Source organism: Dipodomys merriami, unplaced genomic scaffold (genome assembly GCF_024711535.1).
Source record: "Dipodomys merriami isolate MVZ:Mamm:240054 unplaced genomic scaffold, mDipMer1.0.p SCAF_601, whole genome shotgun sequence".
NCBI lineage: Eukaryota > Metazoa > Chordata > Mammalia > Rodentia > Heteromyidae > Dipodomys > Dipodomys merriami.
Genome location: NW_027206182.1, coordinates 308,587 through 322,237, shown reverse-complemented (window position 1 = coordinate 322,237; position 13,651 = coordinate 308,587). Strand labels below are relative to the sequence as shown.

At 34.8% G+C, this 13,651-nt stretch overlaps 1 non-coding gene across 1 annotated transcript; it reads left to right on the top strand.

Moving 5' to 3' along the window:
- The first annotated feature begins 9,150 nt into the window (after window positions 1-9,150).
- LOC138814717 (U6 spliceosomal RNA) lies at window positions 9,151-9,257 on the top strand. Its single transcript, XR_011368060.1, has one exon. It is a non-coding gene; the product is annotated as a U6 spliceosomal RNA (small nuclear RNA).
- The last annotated feature ends 4,394 nt before the right edge of the window (window positions 9,258-13,651 follow it).

Here is a 13,651-nt window from a genome sequence, read left to right as displayed (position 1 = left end):
TTTTGCTATTTGGGGTCTTTAATTGTTCCATATGTATTTTTGGATTTCCTCTACTATTTTCTTGAAGAATGAGATTGGAATATTCATAGGTATCGCATTGAATTTGTAGATAGCCTTGGGGAGTATTGCCAATTTCAGGATGTTGATCTATCCATTCAAAGAGCATGGGAGGTTTTCCCACTTTCTAACATCCGTTTTCATTTCCTTTTTCAGATTTTTAAAGTTTTCATCATAGAGGCCCTTCACTTCTTTCATTACATTAATTCCTAGGCATTTGATTTTTTGTGGGGTTATTACAAATGGAGTTGCTTTCCTGATTTCAGCCACACTTTTCTCATTGTTGGCATACAGAAAAACCATTGATTTTTGAGGGTTAATTTTATATTCTGTTATTTTGCCAAAGTTTTGAAGATGCTGGAGGGGATTTGAACAGAATGGAAAATTACTGCAATGTTTGTGGGAGTGTAAACATGTTCATGTACTTTGGAAAATGCTATGGATATTACTCAAAAGACTCCACATAGAGCTCCCGTGTGACCCAGCAATCCCACTTTTGGGCATTTAACCTTATGATCACAAACAAGACCATACTAAAACTACCAGCACAACTATGTTTATTGAAGCATTATTTACCATAGCTAACATACGGAACCAACCCCGTTGCTCCTCATTAGATGAATGGATCAAGAAAATGTGGTATACATACACAATGGAATTCTATGCCTCCATCAGAAAGAATGGCATTGACTCATTTGTTAGGAAATGGAATGACTTGGAAAAATTATATTAAATGAAGTAAGCCAGTCCCAAAGAAATATAGATCCTATGGTTTCCCTTATTTGCAATAACTAGTATATGTGTGAGACAAACAAAAACTGTCAGACAACTTGATGTTAAGTTAAATGAACCGCATGTTAAGGATTCAATTTTTTAAATTTCCTGTGATTGGTTCTAAGATGTTTATAAGATGATTTCTTTGTTGCTTTGTATGTATATCCCCCAGAGTATAAGCCCTGCTTTCACTGTATTTGGTGTTGATATATTTTGTGGAAGGAAATGGAAAAAAATACAACTGTTTAAATAGGCTTACAGGTGGACCCATTACAATTATAAGATGAACAAGAAGTTATATTTAAAAATGTACTTTGCAATTTCAGTGGGTTGGGGGGTGGACGGGTGGGGATGTGGTGGTAGGAGCCTGTAGGGGTGGGGGTGTGGAAATGGGAAGGGATGTTATGGGGAAACAAAAGATGAGGCAACAATGCTTGATAAGAAACTTACTCACTATCTTGCCCATGTAATTGTCAACCCTCTGTATGATATTTTCATAATAAAACAAAACCAAACCAAACAAACAAAAAATCTACCAAGCATATGGCCCCCATAAAGAGGCGGGAGTTACAATCCTAATATCTGAAAAAATTGACTGCAAATTAAAATTAGTCACAAGAGATAAAAAAAAGTTTATTATATACTAATTAAGGGATCTCTCCTTCAGGAGGATATTACAATTCTGAATATCTATTCACCAAACAATGGAAAACACAAATTTATGCAAGAAACACTACTTTCTCTCAAAGATCACATAGATAAAAAGACATTAAATGTTGGGGGATTTAACACACTACTATCACTACTAGATAGAGCAACTCTTCAAAAAATCAATAGAGAAACTGCACATCTAAACAACTGCATAGATCAACTAGCTTTATCTGACATCTACTGAGTATTTCAACCAGCAGCATCAGAATACATGTTTTTCTCAGCAGCACATGGAACATTTTCCAAAATATTCCACATTTTAGGTAACAAATCAAACTTGTCTAAATTCACAAATATTGAAGTAATACCTTGCATTCTTTTAGAATACAAGGGAATAAAATTAGAATTCCACACCAAAAGCCACCAAAGAGAGTAATGTAACACATGGAGGCTGAACAACACACTGTTGAATCATCAGTGTGTCATGGAAGAGATGAGAAAGGTAATTAAAATGTTCATGATATTCAACAAAAATGAACACACAAATTACCAGCTCCTCTGGGACACAGCAAAGGCAGTACTCAGAGGCAAGTTTATAGCTCTGAGTTCCTACATCAACAAATTGGAGAGATCTGAAACCAACAACATTTGAACCACCTTGAAAAAGAGGAGCAATATAAACTCCAATACAGTAGACGGAAAGAAATCATTAAAATTACATCAGAATTAAACAATTTAGAATCCAAATATGAAAACATAAAGAATCAAAAAGATAAAGAATTGGTACTTTGATATATTAACAAATTTGACAGACCCTTAGCAAATCTTATGAGAAAAAGAAGAGAATACACTCAAATAAATAAACTCAGAGATGAGAATGGAAACATCACCACAGAAACAACCAAGCTTCAGAACATTATAACGGAATATTTATCAAACCTTTATACTAGTAAGTTAGAAAACCTGGCAGAAATGGACATTTTCCTAGCAAATATTGTAATGCTGAAAGTAAACCAAGATGAGTTAAACCAGCTTAACAGGCCCATATCAAGCATTGAAATAGACACAGTAATAAGAGACCTCCCATCTCAGAAAAACTCAGGACCAGGTGGATTTACAGCGGAATTCTACAAGGCCTTCATGTCAGAGCTCACACCAATACTCCTTCAACTCTTCAATGAAATTGAAGGAGAAAGTTCATTACCGAACTCATTCTATGAAGCCATCATAACCCTCATCCCCAAACCAGGCAGGTACTCATCAAAGAAAGAGAACTATAGACCCATTTCTTTGTTCTCTTTCTTGGATGAGTATTGATGCAAAACTTCTCAACAAAATTTTGGCCAATTGACTTGAACAATTCATCCCAAGTATCATACACCAGGATCAAACAGGATTCATTTCAGGGATGCAAAGTTGGTTCAATATAACCAAATAATCTGGTATAATTCATCACATCACAAACAGCAAGGATAAGAACCACATGGTTATCTCAATAGTTGCAGAAAAAGCATTTGACAAGGTTCAATAACCCTTTGTGATGAGGGTTCTGGAAAAATTAGGATTCCAGGGAACATTCCTCAATGCAATAAAGGCTGTATATGACAAAAACCTACAGCCAGCATAAAATTTAATGGTGAAAAACTAAAGCCATTTCCTCTTAACTCAGGAACAAGACAAGGATGTCCACTCTCTACACTTCTCTTCAATTTAGTATTAGAATGACTAGCTACAGCAACAAGAAAAGAGGCAAATATAAAAATGATCCAAGTAAGGAAAGATGAAATAAAACTCTTCCTCTTTGCAGATGACATTAGCTTGTGTTTAATGAATACCACAGTCTCCACACCCAAGTATTTCAAGCTGATTCCCAACTTTGGCAATGTAACATGGTATAAAATTAACCCTGAAAAAATCAGTGGCTTTTCTCTATTCCAACAATGAGAAAAGTGTGGCTGAAATCAGGAAAGCAACTCCATTTGTAATAGCTCCACAACAATAAAATACCTAGGAAGTAACTTAAACAAAGAAGCTAAGGATCTCTGTGATGAAAACTTTATAAACTTGAAAAAGGAAATCAAAACATAAATTCGATAGTGGAAAAATCTCCCATGTTCCTGGATTGGAAGGATAAACATCGTGAAAATGGCAATACTTCCCAAGGCTATCTACTAATTCAATGCAATACCTATCGATATTCCTACCAGATGCTTCAAGGAAATAGAAGACGCAATGCAAAAATTCATACGGAACAATTAAAAGACCCAAATAGCAAAAACAATCCTTAACAAAAAGAATAGTGCTGGAAGAATATCAATACCAACTTTTAAACTGTACTACAAAGCTATAATATTCAAAACAGCTTGTTACGGGCACAAGAACAGACCTCAGGACCAATGGAATAGAATTGAAAACCCAGCAATGAATCCACAGACCTAGAACACTGTAATCTTCAATGAAGAAGCCAAAAAGTATAATGGAAGAAAGACAGCCTCTTTAGTAAATGGTGCTTGCAAAATTGGTAAATTACTTGTAGAAAACAAAATCTATATCCTTATATATCACCCTGCACCAGAATCATCTCCAAATTGACCAAATACCTCAGAGTCAAAGCAGACACTCTGAAAACTTTAAAGGATGGAGTAAGAGAACCCTAGGTCTCCTTTGCACAGACCAATATTTTCTTTAAAGAAACCCAGAAAGACAAAAACAAAACAAAAAAAAAAGGATGGACAAATGGGATTGCATTAAATTGCATAACTTCTGCATGTCAAACACATAGCTAGCACGATCAGTAGAAGGTCTAGGGATTGGGAGATCTTCACTAGCCATACAAAGAACAAGGGCCTCATATCTAATGTATACCTGGATCTCAAAAATATTAAATCCCCCAACAACAAATCCTCAAAGAAACAACTTCCCCATAAATCAATGGACTAAAAACTTAAAGGGAATCTTTTGTGAATAGGAAAGAAGGATGTCCAGTAAACACATGAAGAAACGCTCAACATCCTTACCCAGAAAAGAAATGCAAATCAAAACCACATCGTGATACCTCCTCACCCCAGATACAATGGCTATAATCAAGATCTCTAATAACAACAGATGCTGGAAGGGATGAGGACAGAAGGGAACCTTACTGCATTGTTGGTGGGAGTGTAAACTTGTTCAGCCACTTTGGAAATTAGTATGGAGGTTTCTCAAAGACTTTACATAGAGCTCTCCAATGACCTAGCCATCAGACTTTTGAGCATTTACCCAAGAGATCACAAACAAAACCATACTAAAGCTACCATCATAACTATGTTTATTGCAGCATTATTTACCATAGCTAAGATATTGAATCAAACAAGAGGCCCCTCAGTAGATGAATGGATCAAGAAAATGTGGTCTATATACCCAATGGAATTCTATGCTTCCATCAGAAATAATGACATTGCCACATTTGTTAGGAAACAGAAAGAATTGGAAAAAGTATATTAGGTGAAGTAATCCGAGCCCAAAGAAACATAGTTCCCTTGGTTTCCCTTACTTGCAATCCCTAGTATATGTCTGAGACAAGCGGAAACGTTCAGATAAGTTGATGTTTGGCGAAATGTACCCGAAAGTAAGGATTCAAATGTTTTTCTTTCTTATGATTGTTTCTAACAAATTTATAAGATGATTTCTTTCTTGCTTTGTATGTCCCTTCCACAAGGTATAATCCCTACTTTCACTGTATTTTATGTTGGTATAATTTGTGAAGGGGAAGGGAAAAATCAAATGAGGACCCATTGCAGCAATGAGATGTACAAGATTTATGTCGAAAAACCAACTTTACAACTTTGGCTGGGGGGGAGATTAAAGGGGGGGAGTGGGGGGACGGGAAGGGATGGGAAGGGGAAACAAAGGAGGAGGCAAAAAAGCTTGATGAGAAATATACTCATTTCCTTGCACATGTAATTGGGCCCACTGTTTACTATATTTTCACAATAAAATATTATCTGAAAAAATTGTATGAATGGATATGATTTTATTTTTCATTACAAACATAGAATGTAGTAAAAATTTTCATAGCAATTACACTGCACTAGGTTGAGGGCAGATTCAAATGTAAATAATATACTGTGTTCATGTACAGAATTTGAGCATGAAAAATTTTAATATGCCTGTGGTCCTAAAACCAATACCTTACTGATATTGTGTGACAAATACAACTTCCTATATGTACAGAAATTTTCCTTGTATATTTCTAATACATATTTTTATTGTAACTGTCCTGTGCACAGGGTTTACAGTTACATAAATAAGGTAATGAGTACATTTCTTACTGAGCATTTTTATCCTCTCCTTGTTTATTCCCATACCGTCCCTTCCTTCCACCCCCCCCAACCCTTCTCTACACCCCCCCCCCGCATCTGATAGAGTGTCTTGTACATCTCATTGTTACAATGGGTCAACCTGTATCCATTCCTTGTATCTTAAATGAAGAATTGCTGGCTTGATTTATGCTGATTCTACTTGTATAGATACACCTAAAATCACTCGCCAAGTCCAAGAGCACATAAATAATATGCACATCACTTTTTTCCATTTTGTTATAATTGTGTTCTACACATTTATTGACAGGTTACAAATTATTCTCAAATTTTAATGCATTAAAATACTTTCTTTTTTTCTTATTTTCTTAGCTAGGAAATCAGCAAGACCTCAGTAAGTATTCCTCACATAAGACTTTTCAAATGGGTTGGTGAAATGTTGAGCTGAGCTCCCATCTTTTCAGAACTCACACTTCTGCTTAGGAATTGATGCTGGCTGTTGGAAAAGAGCTCAAGGAAGAATGTCATTTAAAGCCTTATAACTTTATTCTGTACCGGGGTATTTTCTTGCTACTTTGTTTATTGAGCGTGTTTACAAGAACAACATTCCCTGGGGAGCAGGGAGATGCCATATGAGGTTTTCTTACTGAGATTTCTGAGTGAGTTGCTATCACTTGTACTGCATTTTGCAAATCGAATCTGTCAAAACCATTTTAAGAGATATTTGGTTTTAAAAGATATTTGGTTCCAAGCATTCTGTCTAAGGCATATTCAACAACTAGTGAAACTTGTGTTGTCTGTAGCTATGTGTCCTTCTCTATGTGTGCATGTATACATGTGTATAAGTATGTGTGTATTTTTGTGTATAGTAACATGCATGTCTACATATAGACGGGCATATACACCCATATATTCATATACAAATAAATATACATATATAAATATATGTGCATATATATATATATCAGTTGTTCAGTGATTCAATCTATAGTTCCCAGCATATTGCCACTCTCACAATGTGTACATGATAAACTGCTCTGAGGGTATTTGTTGTATGATAGACATCTTTTGTACTCACTTCCCCCATTAACCTTGTTTTTCATCCCTGAATACCTTCGGTCTACTTTGCATAGGTTAGCATTGTTTTCATTATATGTATTCACTGATAATAGAAGAAAAATTGGTTTGTAAAAGAAAGAGAACTTTTAGGTCAGAGGTTAAAAGTATCCTAACGTCTCAATGATTCTTATGAGATAAAATTTGTAATAGTAGTAAAAGTGAAAAGGAATTCCTAGATCTGTTGTTTTGCCATTTAGAATAGGAAAGAATAACATCACGTCACTATTATAACTCTTAAAGAATGCAAGGGTAACTGATGGTCGCTATCATTTTTCCACAACACCAGTGGATTCTGAAGGATAATAGTAGACCAGCAGAAATTCTAAGTACCATACATGGAGCATGAAAGATAAAGAGAGGAAATGAGAGAGTGAAAGAGAAAGAGAAATATCACAATACTGAAAGTGCATAACAGATAAACAAGAGCTGTACGAGAATATTCATACTGCTATCTTTAGACTCTACATGTACATTTGGAGGTATTTGATGTATGTTAACCCATTAACATGAAATATAAAGTTATTTTGATAAAAATAAAAATGATTCAGGAGAAATTATAAATGCAAAAACAATCTTCACAGAAGCAAATTCTCAGAAATATTTCATCACTTTGAAAAGGATAAAGTGGATGAAGTTAGTAGTATGACAATTCACAAAGACATAAAAAGATATTAATATATTTCATTATATATCCCAAAGAAGAAAGCAATTATTGTTTAGATGATTTTTTAAAACACAGTCTCTCAGGTGTTGGGAAGGTGGCTCAGTGGTAGAGTGCCTGCCTTGCATGCACTGGGTTTGATTCCTCAGCATGACATAAGCCGAAAAAGATGGAAGTGTGTTGTGGCTCAAGTGTTAGCGCTAGCTTGGAGCTGAGGGAGAGCACCTAGGACCCAGAGTTCAAGCCCCATGACCACAAAAATCAAAATATAAAACAAAACAAAACACAGTCTCTCACGTTTGTGGCTTCAACTCTGTAATACCACTGCTTCAGCCTAGGGCTAAGGTTTTAGGTGTGTATATTTATCAACACTCCTGATTCAGACTCTACTTAATCATTTTTTTTAAATAAATATTTTGTTCTTAATTTTCCTCTTTGTAAATTCACATGCCCTATAAAAAATGGTTCGGCCATCCCAGTAACCTTCTCAATGTACCTCCTAATAACGACTTTCAAAAAGTTGTATTATATTACAAGGAAAACAATGCTACAAATAAGGAAAACCAATAAAAATATTAATGATTAAAATAAAAACTAAAATAATTAATCAGTGTTTTCAGTATTTGAAGGGTATTACCTATTAGATTTTACAATTTTCTCATATCCCTGTACATTTAAAATGGGCTAAGGTTATGATATTCAACAAGAGGTTTTTAGGTTATGAGTAATCTTTAAAGTTACCCACTAAGATTACTCTTTATGGCTCATCTAATCATTTGTATATGTCTTATATCATCATTTGTTCCTCGCTAACATATAAAATAAGGAAGCCAGGGGCTGGGAAGGTAGTTCAGTGGTAGAGAGCTTGCCTTGCATGCTTGAGGCCCTGGGTTCAATTCCTCAGCACCACATAAGCAAAAAGAAAAAAGCCGGAAGTGGCGCTGTGGCTCAAGTGGTAGAATGCTAGCCTTGAGCTGAAGAGCTGAGGGAGAGCGCCCAGGCCCATAGTTCAGGCCCCACGACCGGACCCAAAAAAATTAAAAAACATAAAATAAAATAAGGAAGCCCTATAGTTTTAACAGAAACAGTGTAGTTAACAAAGTCTTAACTCTTTATTCTGCTCCTTTACATAAAGACTTGGCAACTTCTGATTAGTAATGTTCCTATAAACTCTTAAATATACATACATAGTAGCATATGTCTGTTCTGTTACCATAAATCTTAAATATTTTATCGAAAAGTTTTATTACCTGCCAAACAGTCCTTGTTTTAGCATATATAAGCAAATTCCCAAAATTAAATATATTTAAACCATTAAAACTTTTAACAAAACTTAACACTTGCTGCAGTGTTCATTATGACAGGTGCCTTGTATAGAATAATTTAATTCCTCCTCCTACACATCTCTTGAACAACAAATATCTGGAATTATTTTGTTTTTGACATGTCAATCTTGATTTTAGTCTTAAATGTGTGCTTATTTAAGAAGTACATGGTTCTAAAATTTCATGAAAATTCTTTTAAACTTACTTTTTGTTGAATTGTCTAGTTTAAGAAAATCAATTACATTTTTTATATAAAACATGTTCTATGTTCCATTCAGCATCACTTACTCTAACATTGGAACTATACAGAGAAGATTTGAATGACCCCTGTGCAAGGATTGCAGGCAAATTCCTGTACCATTACCTACTTTCACAACAACAGATGCTGGAGGGGATGTTGCCACAAGTTAACTGTACTGCACTCTTGGTGGGAGTGTCAACTTGTTCATCCACTTTGGAAAGTAGTATGGAGGTTCCTCAAAAGACTTCACATAGAACTCCCCTATGACACAGCAATCCCACTTTTGAGCATTTACCCAAAAGATCACAAACAAGACGGTACTAAAACTGCCATCACAATTATATTTATTGCAGCATTGTTTAAGATAGCTAAGATATAGGACCAACCCCAATGCCCTTCATCAGATAAATAGATCAAGAACATGTGCTATTTATACCAATGAAATTCTATGCCTCCATGAGAAAGTATGGCATGACCCAATTTGTTAGAAAATGGAAAGACTTGGAAAAAAATTATTAAGTGATGTAAGCCAAGTCCAAAGAAACATAGGTCACACGGTTTCCCTAATTTTTAATAACTAATATAACTGGGATAAGCAGAAAAGGTCAAAATCTATGCACATATGACCAGATAAGATGTTGTTAAGGGAAATGAACCCCCAAATAGGAACACAACTGTTTTTTTTTCTTTCTTGCTATTGTTCTAACGTACTTATAACAGGCTATGTGATTTTTTTTGTTTCTTTATATGTTCCTCCCCCATGCTATAACCCCTGTTTTCACTGTATTTGAATTTGGTGTGCCCACCTCTTGTATATACGCTCCTGTAATTTGGGGGAGGGGAAGGAAAAAAGCAAAATGCTGAAATAGGGATTCAGGTTGACCCATTGTAACAAAGAGATGCACAAGACACTATGTTGAAAACTGAACTTTACAAAAATTTAGGCAGGGGAAGTGGGGAGGGGCGTGTACTTGTAGAGGTGGGAGGGAAAGGACGGTAGAGGGAAAATAAAGGAGGAGGTAACAAAGCTTGTTAGGAAATGTACTCATTACTTGCTCATGTAAATGTGACCTCTCTGTACAGTATTTTTAAAATAAAAAACATATGAAAATGTTCTGAGATGAAAGAGTTTATTTCCTTTATTTTACTCATATAATATGTTTAACAAAGAAATTAATGCGAAACACTGATATGAAGGTATTTTGAATGAATGTGTGTGTGTGCACGTGCACGTGTTCTCATGCACTTGCATGTATGTTGGTGTGCTCACAGTTTGAAAAAAGGGCGTCAAAGTCTTGCTAGGCCTGCTCTCTAGATTGGTGAGCTACTATATGAGCTACATCTCCATTCCTGGCCCTTTGCTAACATTAAAATTTTTGAAAAATTATCTCATGAATTTATTTTGTCCTGATTGGCTTGCACTGTTATCCACATATCTCTGGCTCCTGAGTAAATATGCCAAGTAGTTAGGATTACAGGTGTGACCAACCAGCACAAGGCTTTCAGAATAATTTTAAAAGTGGAAGAAAGTTTACTTCACGGGGGCTTGTTTTATCATCTCCTACTTATAAAGCACTTTGGAGTGATTATTTGTGATTTTTTTTTGTTTTTTAGATTCTTAAGAAAGTAAGTGATGATATTTAAAATGGAACCTGGAAAAATGGGACAGAATATATTTGTCTCTCTTATAAGCTCAGCTCTGTGCATGATAACCCAATATCACCAACACAGTCTGTGTTGAAGACAAAAGGTAACAGAAAATAATCACCATGGCCAATAATTGTTATGGTATTATTTCTTGGACAATATGAACCTTGAATAGAGAGTGTAAGAGAATGGAGAGATTTTACCTACCTTTTGTGTATTGCTGAAAGACTTTTGGAAACTTTGACTCATTTCCTTCCTCACAGTGTGTGCTTGGACCATGCACTTATTGACTTTAATTACAATTTTTCCCAACACTAAAATGGCAATAACATTAGCATTATAGAAAATGTTATCTTAAGAATTAAGGAAAATAAAACTTGTGAAATACTTAACATAAACTTCCATGAATGAGTTTTGAGTTTAGTCAGCAGTTTTTTTAAAATACTAAAAAGAATGCGAAAAGTATTACAGAAATCATTCCATATAGTGAGCAAACAGAAGTAATGTTATCTATTGACCATGCTCTTCTTCCAAGGAAGCCAGGTGGATTATTTCTCATGCTGTAAATCAAACTTGTTATCTTATGTCTTGATAGTGTAAAAATATCAGGACAAAATAATGAAGGAATGTTGTAGACTGAGGTGAAGTCCATATGAAAATGTGCAAAACTGATAAAACATAAAAGTATCTGAGCATTATATTGTGTTTTACATCATTTAAGTTACATTGCAAAGTTAAGAAAGACCTACAAGAATGGATTCTCTTTTTGATGTCCTATCATAGGTCCTTGGATGAACTCTTTCCTCATTCTTGTAAAGACATCATCAGATGAGGGGAACTATATTATTTTTTGTTTGCTTCTGTACATTTATTCTTCATTTGAAATCTGAACTACTTGAGACTGAAAGAAAACAAGGAAATTAGACACGCAGTCTTTGGAAAGAACAATCAATGTGAAATAAATAAAATGCATACAACCTTGTAAAAGGTCTGACTAAAGTGAGTTATATAGTCTCAAGCATAAACAGAAAATGATTAAGAAATATCATGTTATTTAAAATGGAAAATGTTAGGAGTTGCTTAATATTGTTCCTTTCTAATACCTTGAATTAATTATTGATTTTGTATAGAAAGATTAAAGATGAGATTAAAAAGAAACTTGATTAAAAGTGGACAAAAGTTCTGAATAGACATGCTCTCCTTAAACCCTGAAAAATTCCAGTGGGTTTACAAAGTTCCTTAATACCACTTCTATGCTGGTTTAATTCTTTTTGAGCAGAAGTCATTAGAGAAATGTAACTCAAACTTACTATGATACTACTTCATAATTATTGTAACTTTTATCAAAAAAATCAAAGGAATCCGGTGTGGTGGTAAAGGCTTTTAATTCCAAGCATATAGGAGGTTGGATTTAAGTCTAAGGCCAGTCTGGAGTACTGAAGATAATAAAAACCTGCCCTTTTTTACTTTTTAATAAAGGTAATAATGCTGAGAGTGTGGAGAAAAGGAAATTTTCTACACATTTCAACAAAATGCAGGTTAGTATTCTCCTTGTAGAAAGTAATATGCAGCTTTCTAAAGAACTCCAAAGTTGAAATATCATCTGCCCCACCAATCATGTGATTATTTCTCTATGAGTAACTCAAATATATCTGCAGTACATTGTACTCATCATTCACAACAACAGCCAAGATATAAATCGAATTTCAGTGTTCAACTACAGACTAATAAAGCCATGCAAAAATATCTTTTTCTGTTTCATCCTTAGAATATCAAGAGACTTCTCCCATTAACCACAACTTACAATGACCTGAAAGATGTATTCTAAATGAAGAAAAATATTGTCTTCTGATCTTTGTAAACACATACACACACACACAGAACACACACAAACACACACACACACACACACACACCAACATCAAACATTAAGAGAGAAATTTTTAAAAAGTAAAGCAAGGTGGAATTGCTGGGGCATTTAGGTCACAATGTAGAAGATAGTAGATATACAAGATGAACCGGTATAGAGTTGTAATGTACAATCATGAGGATACAGGGGACAACACTGGCCTTACATGGTTTCCCTTATTTGCAATATCTAGTATATGTCTGAGTCAAGCAGGAAAGGTCAGATAAGGTGATGTTAGGGAAATGGACCCTAAGATATGTATTCAATTTTTTTTCTTTCATGCGATTGTTTCTAACACATTTATAAGACTATTTATTTGTTGCTTTGTATGTCCCTCCCCCACAGTATAACCCCTGCTTTCACTGTATTTGATGTCTGTATAATTTTTGGAGGGGAAGGGGAAAAACAAATCGTTTAAATAGGGAAACAGTTGGACCCATTGCAACAATGAAATGTACAAGTCGTTATCTCGAAAACGAACTTTACAACTTTGGTGGGGGGAAAAGGGGGAGGTTTGGATGGGGGGGGAGGATCAGAAGGGATTGGAAGGAGAAACAAAGGAGGAGGCTACAATGCTTGATAAGAAATGTACTCATTATCTTGTCCATGTAATTGTAACCCCTATGTACAGTATTTTGACAATAAAAAAACTAGAATGAAGCTTTGTAAGTAGGAGTTGTTCTTCTGAGTAGGGGTTGCTCTTTTTGTTGTGCTTCCTTCAGTAATGGATAAGATGAACATAATTCTTTAAATATACCTGCTTGTTTGCAGAAATAATAACAAACACTATAGCAATAATGTTGCATGCTCAATATAGAACAAAATGTCAAATTAAAATACATGATATTATCCTTGGTGTAAACTAATTATTGCAAATAAAGGAAACCATGGGACCTATGTTTCTTTGTCCAGTTTACTTCATTAATATGATTTTTTCCAAGGGGAGTACTATGTGAAGTCTTTTAAGAT